Consider the following 14,805-nt stretch of genomic DNA (forward strand, 5'->3'; position numbering starts at 1 on the left):
TTTTTTGAAATCGCAGTCAGGAGGTAATGTGTGGAAGCTCCTTCTTTGCCGCCTTTGTAGGGAGGGCATCAGTATGGTTAGTTGTCCTAATGTGCAAGGGCCCCCAGTAGAATTGCAGGCAGGTAGGAATAAGCTCTCAGGCCACATAATAGAAACCATCCCATAGGAAGTTTCACATAGCCATATGAGAAGGTGATGGCCTTGGTGTTGTTGCAGGCCAGTTCAGTGTTATTGAGGTTGTAGCAGTTGGAAACTTTAGGCTGGTGGCATCCAGTCAGTGTGAAACAAGTAGCTGCTTGGGTTACTGCTGCTACTTGTAATGTGTACATGCTGTTGTCTTTTATGTTTGTACTGGTTCCCCAGTCAAAAATGTTGCTGGGTGGTTAGTAGAACCTGAAAGGGTCCACTCCGCTTTGGTTGCAGCGGTGACTTGCGGCTGTATGATTTTATCCAAATCCAGTCCCCTGGTTCAAAATGGTGTAGGTTTTCTTCTAATGGCAAGGTCTGTGTTAGGGCACTTTGCTTCCACAATTCTCTGAGTCTCTGGTGCAAAACTGTAAGATATGATGACAAGACTATCTTCCCTTTCTCCAAGCAGAGGGACTGGGGGTCCAGGCCTTTGAGTGTGTCAGGTAGTTGACCAAACAGCAGTTCGAAGGGGGAGATGCCTATGTCTCGTCTTGGTCGGGTTCTTAGATGGAACAACGCTATGGGTAATGCTTGGGGCCAGGGCAGGCAGGTCTCCTGACAGAGTTTGCCTAGGAGGGTTTTTAATTCTCTATTTTGCCTTTCCACCCCCCTGAGGAACTGGGGTATCCTGGTGCATGCAGGTCCTGCCTGATACCCAATGCTTGGAGAACATGCGTGATTACCTGTGATACAAAAAGTATGCCCCTGTCCATGTCTAAAACACTTGGGACTCCAAATCTGGGCACCAGTTCCTTTAGCAGGTGTCTAGCAGTTTCCAGAGCTGTGGCATGGCGGCATGGATAAGCCTCCACCCAGTGGGTCAGCTGGTCTTTGCAGACTAGCACATATTGGTAACCATTGCTCCTAGGGAGCTGGATGTAATCCAGCTGGAGTTTCTCAAAAGGGCATCGGGCCCATGGTCTTCCCCCTGTGTGTGTGGTCTTCCTTGAGGAAGCATTATTTGGTTGGCATATTTGACAGGTCTTAGTTATACGAGTGGCCTCACTATAGACCCCCGGGGCATACCACACCCTCCTTATGGCATCTACTATTGCTTGTGTCCCACAGTGCCCCTTAGAGTGCAACTGTTGATAGATCAGCCATAGCAGATGTCTGGGGACTATGGGTCTCCCGTCTGGGACCCACCAAAATCCTTCTCTATATATTGCCTCGCATTTTTCCTCCCATAATTTTTCTTCCCCAGGCTCCAGTAAGTCTTGGTACTGCACTGTTGGTCTTAATTGTAATGTGGGGAGCATGGTAAATGTTTTCAGGGGTTGAGTGGCAGCTCACTTAGCCATAATGTCAGCAAAATGGTTCCCTTTTGTGACCCTTGAATTGTCCTTCTGGTGTGCTTTGCAATGGATGACTGCTAGGGATGAGGGTAGACGGATAGCTCTCAATAGATCAGATATGAGGTCCACATGAGCAATTGGCTGGCCACTGGACGTAAAAAACCCTCTCTGTTTTCAAAGGGCACCGGTCAAATTGCAGACCCCAAAAGCGTACCTGGAGTCTGTATATATATTGGCAGACTGGTTCTCGGCTATTTTGCATGCCCTTTTTAATGCAATGAGTTCGGTTGCTTGAGTGCCGTAATGTGGAGGCAAGGGGGAAGCCCAGACTGATTCATGCAGAGAAACGACTGCTGCTCCCATTATGCGGGTCCCGTCCAGAAGGTAGGAAGAGCCATCGGTAAATAACTCTAGGTCTGGGTTAGGGAGAGGATTATCTGTTAAATCAGGATGTGGTAATTCGGCGTCCTGGACTAGGTGCAGGCAGTCATGTAATGCTTTATCTGTTAGGTTAGTCGGTAACAATGTTGCCAGGTTAAGCGTGTTGCATCGTTCAAAGGAAATATTTTCCGAAGTGAATAGTTCTGCTTCGTATTGGGCCAGGCATTGTTGGGTAAATGCCTGGGTTTGCGACTTTAAGAGTATGGCAAACACATCATGGGGAACCCTCAGAGTGAGGGGGCATCCCAAAACCAGCTCTTTGGATCACTTAACTAACTCTACCATGGCAGCCACGGCTCTCAGGCATGGAATGGCTCCTCTAGCTACCAGATCTAGCTGGACTGAATAATACGCTACTGGTCTAAGGTTTGGACCAAACCTTTGTGCCAACACCCCTGAACCTACACCTTTGCATTCGTGGATAAAAAGGAAAAAGGGTTTCGTATAGTTCGGGAGACCCAGAGCTGGGGCTGAGGCTAGGGTTTGCTTTATTTTGTCTAGGGTGTTTGCCATTTCCTTCATCCATTCAATAGGATCAGATTGGTCCTTTTTTGTTAGTTGGACTAAAGGCTTTGCTAATTCCCCAAAGGCTGGTATCCATGGTCGGCAGAATCCTAAGACCCCTAATAGGGCACGCACTTGGCATTTCATTTGCAGGTGCTTCATTCTTAGGATGGTCTCGACTCTCTTGGGTGCTAATTTTCGGACCCCAGGGGCAATAATATACCCTAAATAGGACACCTCCCTTTTTAAGTACTGTAACTTAAAAGGGGACACTTTATGCCCTTTTCCCCCAAACATTTCAGTAGGTGTTAGGTATCTGCCCTATAGCTTTCCTCAGTCTCTGAAGCTAACAGTAGATAATCCACATATTGGATAAGTGTGGATTTGTATGGTAGAGGATGGAAGCTAGGTCTTCCCTTAAAATCTGTGAAAACAAAGTGGGGGACTTCGTATAGCGGTAGTCGAGTCCAGGTGTATTTTTTGCTTATCCCACATGAAGGCGAAGAGGTATTGTGATGCAGGGTCCACAGGGATACTGAAAAAGGCTGCACAGAGATCAATTACTGTAAAATGAGTGGCTGACACCAGTACTTCTGTAATTATGGTGGCTGGGTTTGGTACTATTGGTGCTCTGGGTATTACATGATTGTTCACGGCCCTCATATCGTGCATGAAGTGGTAAATGGGGTTCCCTTCGCTGTCTACCTTTGTTTTTCGAACCGGGAAGATTGGGGTGTTGCAAGGGGAGGTGCATTTACGCAGCACCCTCTGCTCTAAGTATGCTGTTATCAGTTTTTGGATTGGTTTTATCGCTTCCGGTTGTATCCTATATTGGGGAATACATGGTGGTGGTCCTGGCTTAACTTGGATCGTAACCGGGGCAGCTGCCTTTAGCAGCTCTACTTCGGTCGGGTCCCACCCCCATAGAGAGGCCGGCAAGCTTTGGAGATCCATAGGCAGCTGGATCTCCTTGCTGGTTGAACATACCATGAAAAAATGTGCCCGCTTTAATTGGAAAAAGCTGCAATTGTCCCTTTTGGGGAGAATAGCAGCGATTAAAATGAATGTTCTGCCAAAATTTCTCTTTTTATTTCAAATGATACCTATTTTAAAGAAAGAAACAAATTTAGATGAGTGGCAGAAAGGTATCAATAAATTTATTTGGGCAGGGAAAAAACCAAGAGTAAAACTTAAAATTTTACAAGATATACGAGAGAGAGGTGGACTTAAGGTACCGAATTTGAAATTGTATTACGATGCTGTGGTCTTAACATCAATTAGTGATTGGATCAATCTAACAAATGTAGATATACTCCTTTTGGAGGGATGGGATTTACTTTTTGGATGGCATGCCTATTTAATTTATAATAAAAAGGTTGATAGGGTCTTTAGATCTCATATCTTAAGAATTTCTTTACTTTGGGTTTGGAAGAAATACTATAGAAGTGATTCAAGAATTCCATTATGGGCTATTCCATGGCATGCAATAAGGAGAGGAGTTAAGATGGATATTATTTCTTATACACAATTACTTAAGTGGGATGGTAAAAATTGGCAATTAAAATCTATGGGCAAATTAGCACAAGAGAATATTATTTATTCATGGTTTCAGTATAGACAATTATTGGAAAGGTGGAAGATAGATTATAAGGTGGGCTTGCTTAGCGCGGATGACAATTTGTTAAAACAAGTTAGAGATCAAAGTTGAACCCACATTAAAAGAATTTATGGTGTCTTGGTGGAATTGGACTCAGAAGCACAGCTAGTTAAAGACTGTGTGGTTAAATTTTGATGAACCAATTTTATTAGATACTTGGGAGATTATTTGGGTGAGGAATGTTAAATTCATGCAAGCCCAAAACTTACGGGAAAACTTTTATAAAATGTTTTATAGATGGCACCTTGATCCACAAAAAATGTCTCGTATGAATCCTAACCTGCAGCCTAAATGTTGGAGATGTGGTTGTTCGGATGCTACTTATTATCATATTTGGTGGTCATGTAAAAGTATTAAAGCTTTTTGGATTAAGATATGGTGGAATATTCAAAGAATTTTTAAAAGAAGGATAAAATTTACTCCACAATTGTTTTTGTTGGGTATTGTTTCTGACTGTGATGATAAAGAGATTATTTTAATGTTAAATTTAATTACTGCGGCTAGGTTGTTAATAGGGCAATATTGGAAGAAGGAATTTTTGCCTACTTTGCAAGAATGGTTTTTTAAAGTTTCCTACTTAGCGGAAATGACAAAAATTTCGGCTTTCTTGAAAGATCAATCGCAAGAGAAGTATCTTTCAGTGTGGAAAAGATGGATAAATTTTATACAATATAAGTATGATATAAGAAAATATTATCTAGCTTTTGAATAATTTATATAAGTTTAAGATATTATTTAGAAGTGTAATTGTTATTATTCTTTAATTTTTTAATTTTTTTTTATTTTCTCTTTTGTTTTTCCTCTTTTTGTTTTTTATATATAATGGAGTTAAAGTATTTTACAATTTGTTTATTGAGTGTAATTATATTTGCTTAAGGTTTATTTGGGTTTAAAACTTTTTTTCTTTTAAGATCTAGTTAAGCCTGTATTCAGCTCTGGGAAGAATGGGGAGGGTTTTGGGGTGGGTTGGGAGGAATTGGGGAAGGGGTTTTTATTGTAAAATTTTAAATTTTTTTAATAATAATAATAAAAAAATGTGCCCGCTTAACCGGGATGTCTAAGTGGAGCCCTTCTGCAGTACATTTAATGGTCGCTCCAAGTTTGCAAAGCAAATCTCTACCCAGGAGGGATAAGGGGGATTGAGGACAAACAGTAAAAGACTGTTCCAAGGAGAATGGGCCAACTTCTACCTTCAAGTTGTCTGTAAATTCGACTGGGATAAGTTTTCCTCCAACCCCCATTACATTATCTTTGGCCCCAGACACTATTCAATCCTTAAAGGGTGCCATTGTGAGAAGGGAGGAGGTAGCTCCGGTATCAATGAGGCATTCATATGTTTTTCCCCCTACAGTGATTGTCAACAGGGGCTCTCCATCGGGGCCGCCCTTTAAGGGGATAGCTAGCCCCTGAAATGTAGCCTTATAATCAGTTTCTAGTCAGGCTAGCTCATGTTCTGGCTGTTCCCATCAGGGCATACTTTGGTCCCTTTCCTCACTCCGATGATTAGGGGCCCCCCTTGGGAAGGGGGATCTTGGAGGATGACGCTGATTCCAGGTCTCCCCAATTTGACCCTCCTCGCAGAGTCTACTGTATGCCCCAGCTTTCCACAGCAAAAACAATGCTGGCAGAAGGGTTTTCCTTCAGCCATGCACTGCCGGCAGGTTGCTCTCAATGGGGGAGGTTTATGATATCTTTTCCCATCGTCCCTATTTATCATGGCAAAAGCTTGCAAGTCCTCCCTTCTTTCCGTCCTGTGCCTTTTCTCTTTCTCCCTTTCTCGTTCTGCTTCCTTCCTTTCTCTGTCTTCTTCTGCTAACCTTTCTCTCTGGTCAAATACGAAGTTTGTGATCCTGTGCAACTCCAAGATATTTAAAGTAGACCAGTTGGAAACTATCGTGTGGAAGTGCCCTCAGATATCGCTCGCAGATTGGTTAATGAAGGTGGCTGCAAGAATGTTCTTATCCTTCAAGCAGCTGATGTCTAAATGTGTGAATGCGGTTCCGGCTTCTAAGAGGCAGACCCAGAAGGCGTCCGGGGTCTCTTTGTCCCTCTGCATTGTCTTTTGGAATTCAGCCCAGTTGAGGGGCTTTTTCCCTATTTCCTGGAGGGCTTCCATTAGATTTATTTTTGCCCTAGTATAATCGTCCCAATGGTTCTGATTATTATAATCCCAATCTGGGAGGTTGAGAGGCCAGGTGACCTTGGTGGGAGCTACTTGCCCAGGCGTGGATATTATGGGATGCCTGGCTATCTCTTCCGTTTTTTCAAAAAGTTTCATTAATTCGTCTTTGGTCAGAAACACGTGCAGCACTTGAGTCATGTCTGCCCAAGACGGATTGTGAGTGTCTATAATAGACTTTATGGTTTCTATAATGGCATGGGGGTCCGCACGGAAAGTGGGAGTATCCTTCTTCCAAATAACCAAATCGGATGGGGCGAAAGGGGTGTGGGTTAAAATGTGTTCAGTCTGGCCCTTCTGTCACCCGGGTATGTTTAACAGGGGGGGCATGAAGGTCGGTTCAGGGTTATCTAAGGGAGGCTGGGGATCCAGGTTGACTTGGATCGGGTTCCTCTGTCTGGACAGTTCGGCCCAACAATACCAATAGGGTAGTTAGGTTGGTTCTATCTTTGATCTAAGCGCTTTTAGTGTTTTAAGTTCCAGAGTGCCACCTTCAGGCCGAATTTGTCTTCCGTTTTCATCTTTAAGCAAAGCCCATTTCCTACATAATTCCTTTAATCGTTTCTTCTTCATTCCAACCTGGACAGGTAGCTGATTCCTGTCCCAGGCTACGAGCAAGCTCTCAACGGGGAAACCTACTTCCGCCCTTGAATTGGAACCTCCCATGTTTCTATACCGGGATTTCCCTACTGCTAAAGGGCACGATTCGTCGGAAGTCTCCTTGTGAGACTTCTTCCTACTATCACAATTTTGTGAGTCCGAAAAAAAGGACTCACAGAGCTTCTCTGGATCCCTCTCAGAGTTCGTGGGCTCCTCCGAGGGATCAGCCACATTTTCAGACCAAAAAGGGGACTGAAGAGACCTTCTAGTTTCCCTCCTTAGAAGGTATGGGCTACTCTTCAACCGGCCGGCTTTATGCCATCGTTTATGGACACCTGGACCTCCAGTGTCTGTGGGCACCTCGGCTTGCCCTCAGAGGTAGGTGGCTGCTCCCTTCTTGGGACTATCTGCTTAAATTTTACTAATGGAAGGGGTCCTGACTTGTCCAGGATAAAGTCCTTTTCCTCTTTCTCTGCCCGCTCGGTCCTTCTCTCTCACCAGAAGGTCTCACGCTCTGATGCCCCCCTTGCTTTCCCGAATTCCGCCGGTCATAGCTACACTGGAGCTAGAAGCAGGTCGGGGTGCGGCTAGAGGGCACATGGAGGGAGCGAGCTCCAGCTGGTTCTAAGAGGAGAGTGCCTCACACACATTCATGCATTCTTCCTTTCATTCCCCAGACCCTCTAACCTAATAAATTTAAAATTGCTGGCACTTACCCTCTTTCTTGGCAGCTGTTTAAGCGCAAGACTCAAAAACTCCCTTTACTACCCAATGCCGAGGCTTCCCCGCGGGTCAAAGTGTCCACTGCCGGCGGGGTGACGACTCTTCTGGGCCCGGTCCAGTGGCTGGGTGAGCTGGAAGTCCCTTTGTGGTTGCCAGATTGTTGGGAGGAACTCCCCCATTCGGTTCTTCCAGCCAGGATTCCCCTTGACGGCGCGGTGCGGAAGAAATAGATCATGAAGCCAGCTACCAGAAAGAGAGGTTTAATCACGAGGATCAAAGCTGAGTGACAATTCAGCTCGAGTCCCCGGCTAGCTAGACAGAATGATCTTTAAACAGAGGTTTTATACCTTTTTGTGGTTTCCAAATTTGTCATTTCTGATTGGTGAGTTTGAATCTGCCTTTTCTGATTTGTTGGTCAGTGACTATTGTTGGTTAAATTTCTTTGCTAATCCTGCCTGAAAGGTGTTAATTACTTTATTGTTGTGTCCTGATTGTTGCTAGCTGGTTCCTCATTGTGTGTGTCAAGTGTTTGCCATTTAGCCTCAGGCTGCTGTTGACTCAGTTTAGTTGGGGTGTTTCTAGATTATTTCTTTGTTGGAGTGGGGAGGGGATGTCCAGCTCTCATCACCTGCTTATCTGAATGGTAGCTGCTGAAAAGAATGTGTTCTAGTCTTTTTGTTTCCCTCTTAGCCTTTTTATTGTCTCTTTGAAAGGTGTGTAGATGTGGTTTATCAATAGAAATAAACGTCTCCAGTCAGCACAATAGAGCAAAAATAAAACAAGGTAAAATGTTAAAATTCAACCAGACAATAATATGTAATAAAAGATTCACATTCATACCCTAATTTACCCTGGAACTCCAATTATCCTGTCCTCGATGCTCAAGGAAGCAAACAGTTGTTTTCTGCCTTTCTGAGAGCCTTAAAGTGTCAGAGTCAACTGCATCTTGGCAAGGTGAAATAATTCCAAAGGGGAAGTGTTACAATGGAAAATGCTATCTCATCAGATGGCATTCTTAAGTCATGAGTGTGACTTAACTCATGACTCATAAACTACCTGCACTGTTACATTCTGGACCAATTGTAGCTTCCAGAAGGTCTTCAATGGCAGATCCATTGAGAGCATATTGCAGGAATGTAGCCAGGAGGTGGCTAGATGAATGACAATCAGCATGATCTCCTGATTCAGGAATGCACACAAACTGGTGCATAATGTAGTTGTGCAAAGAGCTTCCATTTCAAAGTTGCCATCTGCTCTTTGAACAGGACCCGGGAGCCTAGGAGGAGCCCCAAATTGTTCAATAGATTTTTGAGAGGGAATATCAAGAATCAGATGGAAAACATCCAGTGTAAGGACCCATCTCAGCTAACCACCCAAGAAAGTAGAGCTCTTGAAACAGGCATTGTCTCAAAAGGAAACTTTTATTAGGGGTTAGTGACAGTAGGGAAGTCAAGGTGAGATCTGGGAAAAATCCTGCTTGAATGGTATAATTAAACCAGCAATATTCCTCCTCCCACCAAAGTCATAATGTCCAGGTCTTCTCCAGCTTTCATTTCTCTGTAACGTCTCCCTGATAAAGGAGACACATTCCTTTCTCAAGTGGATAGAGGTGGAAGAAGGAAAGCAGAAAGTGAAAGTTATCCCAAGTGACAGCAAATAGCTCCCCTCCCCCCAGCTAAATGGCAGGCCCCAAGGCAAAGCAAAATAATATATACCGTATATATTGTAGAAGGGAGACAATAAGGATTTGGGGACCTGACATCCAGGTCTACTCAGTCTTGGCAGTTTTGAGACAGAGTCTGTTCGTTCCCATCCAATCTCACTTCTTTATTTCAAAAATAAATATATTTTGATCTTTAAACAAAAGTGGGGAAAATTGATCCTGTTTTGAATTTTTTTAAAGGACAGACTAAAATTAAGCCTCTACAACAAAAATATTTTTCCATCTTTTAGAAGAAATCTTATGACATTTCTTTTTCATCTCTATTAATGGAAAATGGTTTCATTCTCAAAAGGGGTTTTATGGATTCAGATCCTTCTATGACTTATAATTGAATATTGATCTGATCCATACATCCAGTAAAACCATCTGCTATTCTATATTGAAACAATGTCAGTCAAAATTGGAATAGGAGCTTGGAAGAGATTTCCTGAGAGTATGCCCTCCTGCATTTACTTCATAGATTTAACTATCTTTATCTTAGACAGTAGATTAGGGAGGAACAGCAGATGGCCTTAAAAGAAATGATTAGTCAATACAGTGCCCTATTTGTGGAAATGTCTTTTCCAGACAGATTATTTAGTACTGTTATATAACCTTTTTGGTATCAAGTAAAGATAATTTTATATTCCTAGAAAGCCGTGAAACCATTTAAACTTACTGGATTTATTTATATAGCTACCTATCTCACACTGGGCAGCATACAATAATGAAATAAAAACACAGATACATAAACACAGTCATAAAACTTTAAACAATCATTATGAAAAAGGAAAAATAAAAACCATTAAAATATACAAACCACATGGGCAGAGAAAAATATCAACAGCAGTGGAGCCAGCTCAGAATGTTTGCAGTTCCCTGGGACCTTCAGACACTCAGAAACAATAGCAGGGTTGGATCTCACCTGATTTCAAGGGAGAAAATAAGGTGGACATCACAACAAATAAGGCCTGCTTCCTGAGACCAAATATAAATCCTGGAGTCTGATATTTTGTCTGCCAGATTGAATGAGACAGGTTGATGTAATCAGTTAGAGACAGTCTCTCAGAAAACTGGTCTCATGGCCTAAGGGCTTGAAAGGTTAAAGCCCTTGAATTGGACCCAAAAACATATTGACAGCTAATGCAACTTGTGGAACAAAGGTGTAATATGTGTTTTTCTAGGAACATGTATAACTGTCAGCACTGCTGTCAGAATCCAATTATATTTCATCTTTAGTTATCAAATATAGAAAACCCCAATTCTGCCTTCTCTGGATTCTGCCATAAGAGTGAGAGAAGGGGGAGAACAAAGGGGCTTTATGGCCCTCACTTCCTTCAGTATACTTCTAAGGAACTGAATGTGTGTATTGCAACTTCAAAGAGTTTGAATGGGGTTAGCACCAAAAGGCCTTATCATAACAAAGGAGGCTATTTACCTTTCATGTAGTTTATCTGAAGTCTCCATCCAGACGGAAGAAAGGAAAAAAGGGGTGGGATTGTGATGCCTGAAACTGTCACTGGAAGAGGGGGGTGATTGGGTGGGACTACTGGGGAACCCCTTAAAACCTCGAATGGGAGAGCTTGAACCCCAAGTCCTGTCTAGAACGCCTGCAAACATTTTCTCTTAATAAAGGATCCCTGTTGGAAGAATTATTCCAAGAGTTCTGTCTTCTTAAGATGCAAAGTGGGGTGGGTCCTTACATTAGACAGGACTTGCAAAATTAATCCACCTGGAAGGGAGACCCTTGCCGGGGGATTTTGCAAAAATTTACTATGTCAGACAATGGACCAAGAGAGGGGGAAAACTCCCTGGAAAGAGAGCCGCTGACCAAATTGGAACCTTGCCAGATGTTGGGATCCGAGAGGTCAGATTCCTCAGGAGAAGAAGTGGTGGAGACACGGGAACACAAGCCTCGCTGGTCAATGGGCGTTGGAAAGAAAAGTGAGTGGGGAAAGGAATCAAGAAAGGTGACCCTGAGACGGGGGACCAAGCAACCAGAATGGAAGCAGGAGATGGAGAAATCCCTGCACTCAAGTGAAGAGGGAGAAAGCTGGGCACCGTACTCAGACTGGATCCTAGAGAAAGCTATTGACCTGATGAAGAGAACTCTCAGCTCCCTAGGAGAGGAGAATCCTGAGCCCTACGGCCGCCCCAGCTCCTGGAGCTGCAAAGGGAGAGACACCGAGGGGGACGTGGAACCTGCAACCCCGGGGACATCTGCTGATCCAGTAATCCCCACCCCCTACCGGACCACAGATGGCAATCTGGATGGAAGACACTACCACCAACAACGGAGGCACCGATCCATTCCAAGACGTCCACCGTTGGAGGTGAAATTCAAAGGGGAGCCAACACGCTTGGGGTTTTTCCTAAACCAAGTCCTCAGCTACATGGAGGAATATGGGCAGGACATTCCCAGCGACAAAGCCCGCATCCGGATCGTGCAATCTGCCCTGGATGGACCGGCTGCAGATTGGGTGGTGAACTTGCATGACTCCAATGCCCCAGAACTCAGTAACTTCAACCATTTCGTGTCCTCTCTGAGAAGACGATTTGAAGACCCCCTGGCTGATCACAAAGCCCGTGAAAGGATAAAAACGATGAGGCAAGGCAAACGCCCAGTGGCTGAGTATACACAAGAATTGCGGGCCATTGCCAGCAAACTGAATTGGCCAGAAGACATCCTCCTTAGCCATTTCAAAGACGGACTAAATTATGATCTATATGATGCTTGCCTGCCCTGAGGGGACCCACACCAACTTGAGGAATGGTACATCTTGGCAGAGGAAGCAGAGATCGACATATTGAAGAGACACCGCCGAGGAAAACAATGGAGCAGCCCCCCGCCTGAGCTGACACACAAACCGGTGAAATCATCGGATACAGCCAAGAAGCAACTGGGGTGTTTCAAGTGCGGAAGAGAAGGGCATCGAGCTGTAGAATGCCACTCAAAGGCCCCCCAGCACAACCCAGACAGATCCCCAATCAACAAATCCGGAAAGTCTTCAGCTAAGCCAAAAGAAACTGCCATGAGAATGATGGAAATTACGGAACCCCCCACTTCTGTTCACCAAGGGGAAAGAACCCCAGCCTACACCACAGGGCTGGTGGATGCCTCAGATGACAGCTCGGAGGGCGAACCCCTGGTAAGTGGACACATCACGCCCATCCTCAAGACAGTGACTATATTAATCCCCCCCCCATGCCCGAAGCTGTGAAGGTGAAAGCTTTAATAGACTCTGGCTGCACCCGCTGCCTCATTAGCCCAACACTAGTGGGTAATCTGGGCATCCCATCGAGGAGACTGGAACAACCAATCTCATTTGGCCAGTTAGATGGATCCATAGCAGGGGGGTGCCAGCTACCCTAGCCACTCTACCAATACACCTCTCCCTGGGCAAACATGAAGAGGACATAACGTTTGTGGTGACTCCAGGCATGGAATGCCCAATGATTCTAGGGATGGAATGGTTGAAAAAATGGAACTCCTGGGTAAATTGGAGGACGACAGAAATCAAATTCCCAAAGGGGGACCCTATGGACTTAAAACCCCAAGGGAGGCTACCATAATCAAGAATAGAAAAAGCATCCATAGGAGAGGAAAAAAGATTAACAGAAATACCAGAGGAATATAGAGACCTTGCTGAAGTTTTCAGTGAGGAGAGGGCGAATGAGCTCCCCCCCCACCGACCCACAGACTGTACCATTGAATTCAAGCCTGGGGCAAAACTCCCGAAGCCCAGATTATACTCCATGAGCCCAAAGGAGAAGGAGGAAATGGAAAGATTTATAAAAAAAAACCTAGAGAGAGGTTTCATTGAGCCAGCCAAGCCTAAAGTGGCTGCCCCAGTCCTTTTTAGAGAGAAGAAGGATGGCTCTTTACGTTTATGCATGGATTATAGGGCCCTGAATACAATCAGTGAAAGCAACCTATACCCTCTGCCCCTCATGAAAGACATGCTGTCACACCTATCGAAAGGGAAAATTTTTTCTAAACTAGACCTAAGGGAAGCTTACTATCGCGTGAGAATTAAGGAAGGGGACGAATGGAAGACTGCATTTAACTGCCCCATGGGGTGCTATCAATTCAAAGTCTTGCCATTTGGATTACAAGGGGGCCCTGCAGTCTTTATGCAATTAATCAATGACATTCTAAGGGAGCACCTGTTTAAGGGGGTCCTTGTTTACTTGGACGACATTCTTATCTTCACTGAAACAAAAGAGGAACATGTCAACCTTGTCAGAGCGGTTTTAAAGAAGCTGTGAGCCGCCCACCTATATGCCAAACTCTCAAAATGCGAATTCCACCAGGAAAGGATAGACTACCTAGGTTATCGCATATCCCCCCAGGGCATTGAAATGGACCCAGAGAAGGTCAAAGCAGTATTAGATTGGGCACCACCCCACACAAGAAAGCAACTACAAAGTTTCCTGGGCTTTGCAAACTTTTACTGCCAATTCATCCCCTCATTTGCCCAGATAGCCTTGCCCCTCACTAACTTACTAAAAACGAAGGGAGCATCCTCAATAAAACCTAGCCAGCCACTAACATGGACAATGGAGTGCCATTTGAGAGACTAAAAAGACTTTTTTCTGCCGAACCAGTACTAAGGCACCCAGATATGGACAAGCCCTTCGTAATACAGGCAGATGCAAGTGATGTGGCAGTGGGGGCTGTTCTATTACAAAAAAACAATGAAGGGATATTGCAACCCTGTGCATATACATCCAAGAAACTCACGGAAATAGAATAGCGCTGGCCCGTATGGGAGAAGGAGGCTTTTGGGATATGTTGGGCATTACTCACGTGGCGACAGTTCCTGGAAGGCAACAAAATCCCCTTCCAGGTGTGGACTGATCACAAAAATTTGGAAGCCCTGAAAATGTCCAGGAAACTCAATCCCAAACAAGCCCGCTGGTCCCAGCATTTTCACCAGTTCCAATTTAAGCTCAAACATTTACCAGGAAGAAAGAACTTCCTGGCAGATGCTCTATCTCACATGCCCCAATATAACAGCGCACAAACCACAGACTCTAGACCAATAATTTCAGAGTCACAACTGGCAGCACCAGTAACTACAAGAACACAAGCCAAATTAAAACCACAACTGGACAGCCAAACTGGAATTGAATTCAGAAAAAGTTTGGAAACAGATGAATGGTTCCAGAAAAACAAAAATCTGTGCACAATGAGAGACGGGTTGCCTTGGGTAGGGGAAAAGTTATATATACCAACAACCCAAAGAATCACTTTCATGCAGCTTTGCCATGACACAAAATCAGCAGGGCATTTTGGATTTGTAAAAACTTTACATTTAATTAAACGGCAATTTTGGTGGCCATCAATAAAAAAGGACATAGAAAGTTATGTTGCCAGCTGCCCAACATGTGCATCTGCAAAGAGGTTGCAAGGGAAATCGCCAGGACTATTACAACCAGTGGCAAATCCCTCAGCCCCCTGGAGGGAAATAGCCATGGATTTTATAGTGGAATTGCCAGAAAGCAATGGGAA

The sequence above is a fragment of the Crotalus tigris genome, unplaced genomic scaffold (genome assembly GCF_016545835.1).
Source record: "Crotalus tigris isolate CLP2741 ecotype Arizona unplaced genomic scaffold, ASM1654583v1 scf7180000020038.348495, whole genome shotgun sequence".
Taxonomy (NCBI): domain Eukaryota; kingdom Metazoa; phylum Chordata; class Lepidosauria; order Squamata; family Viperidae; genus Crotalus; species Crotalus tigris.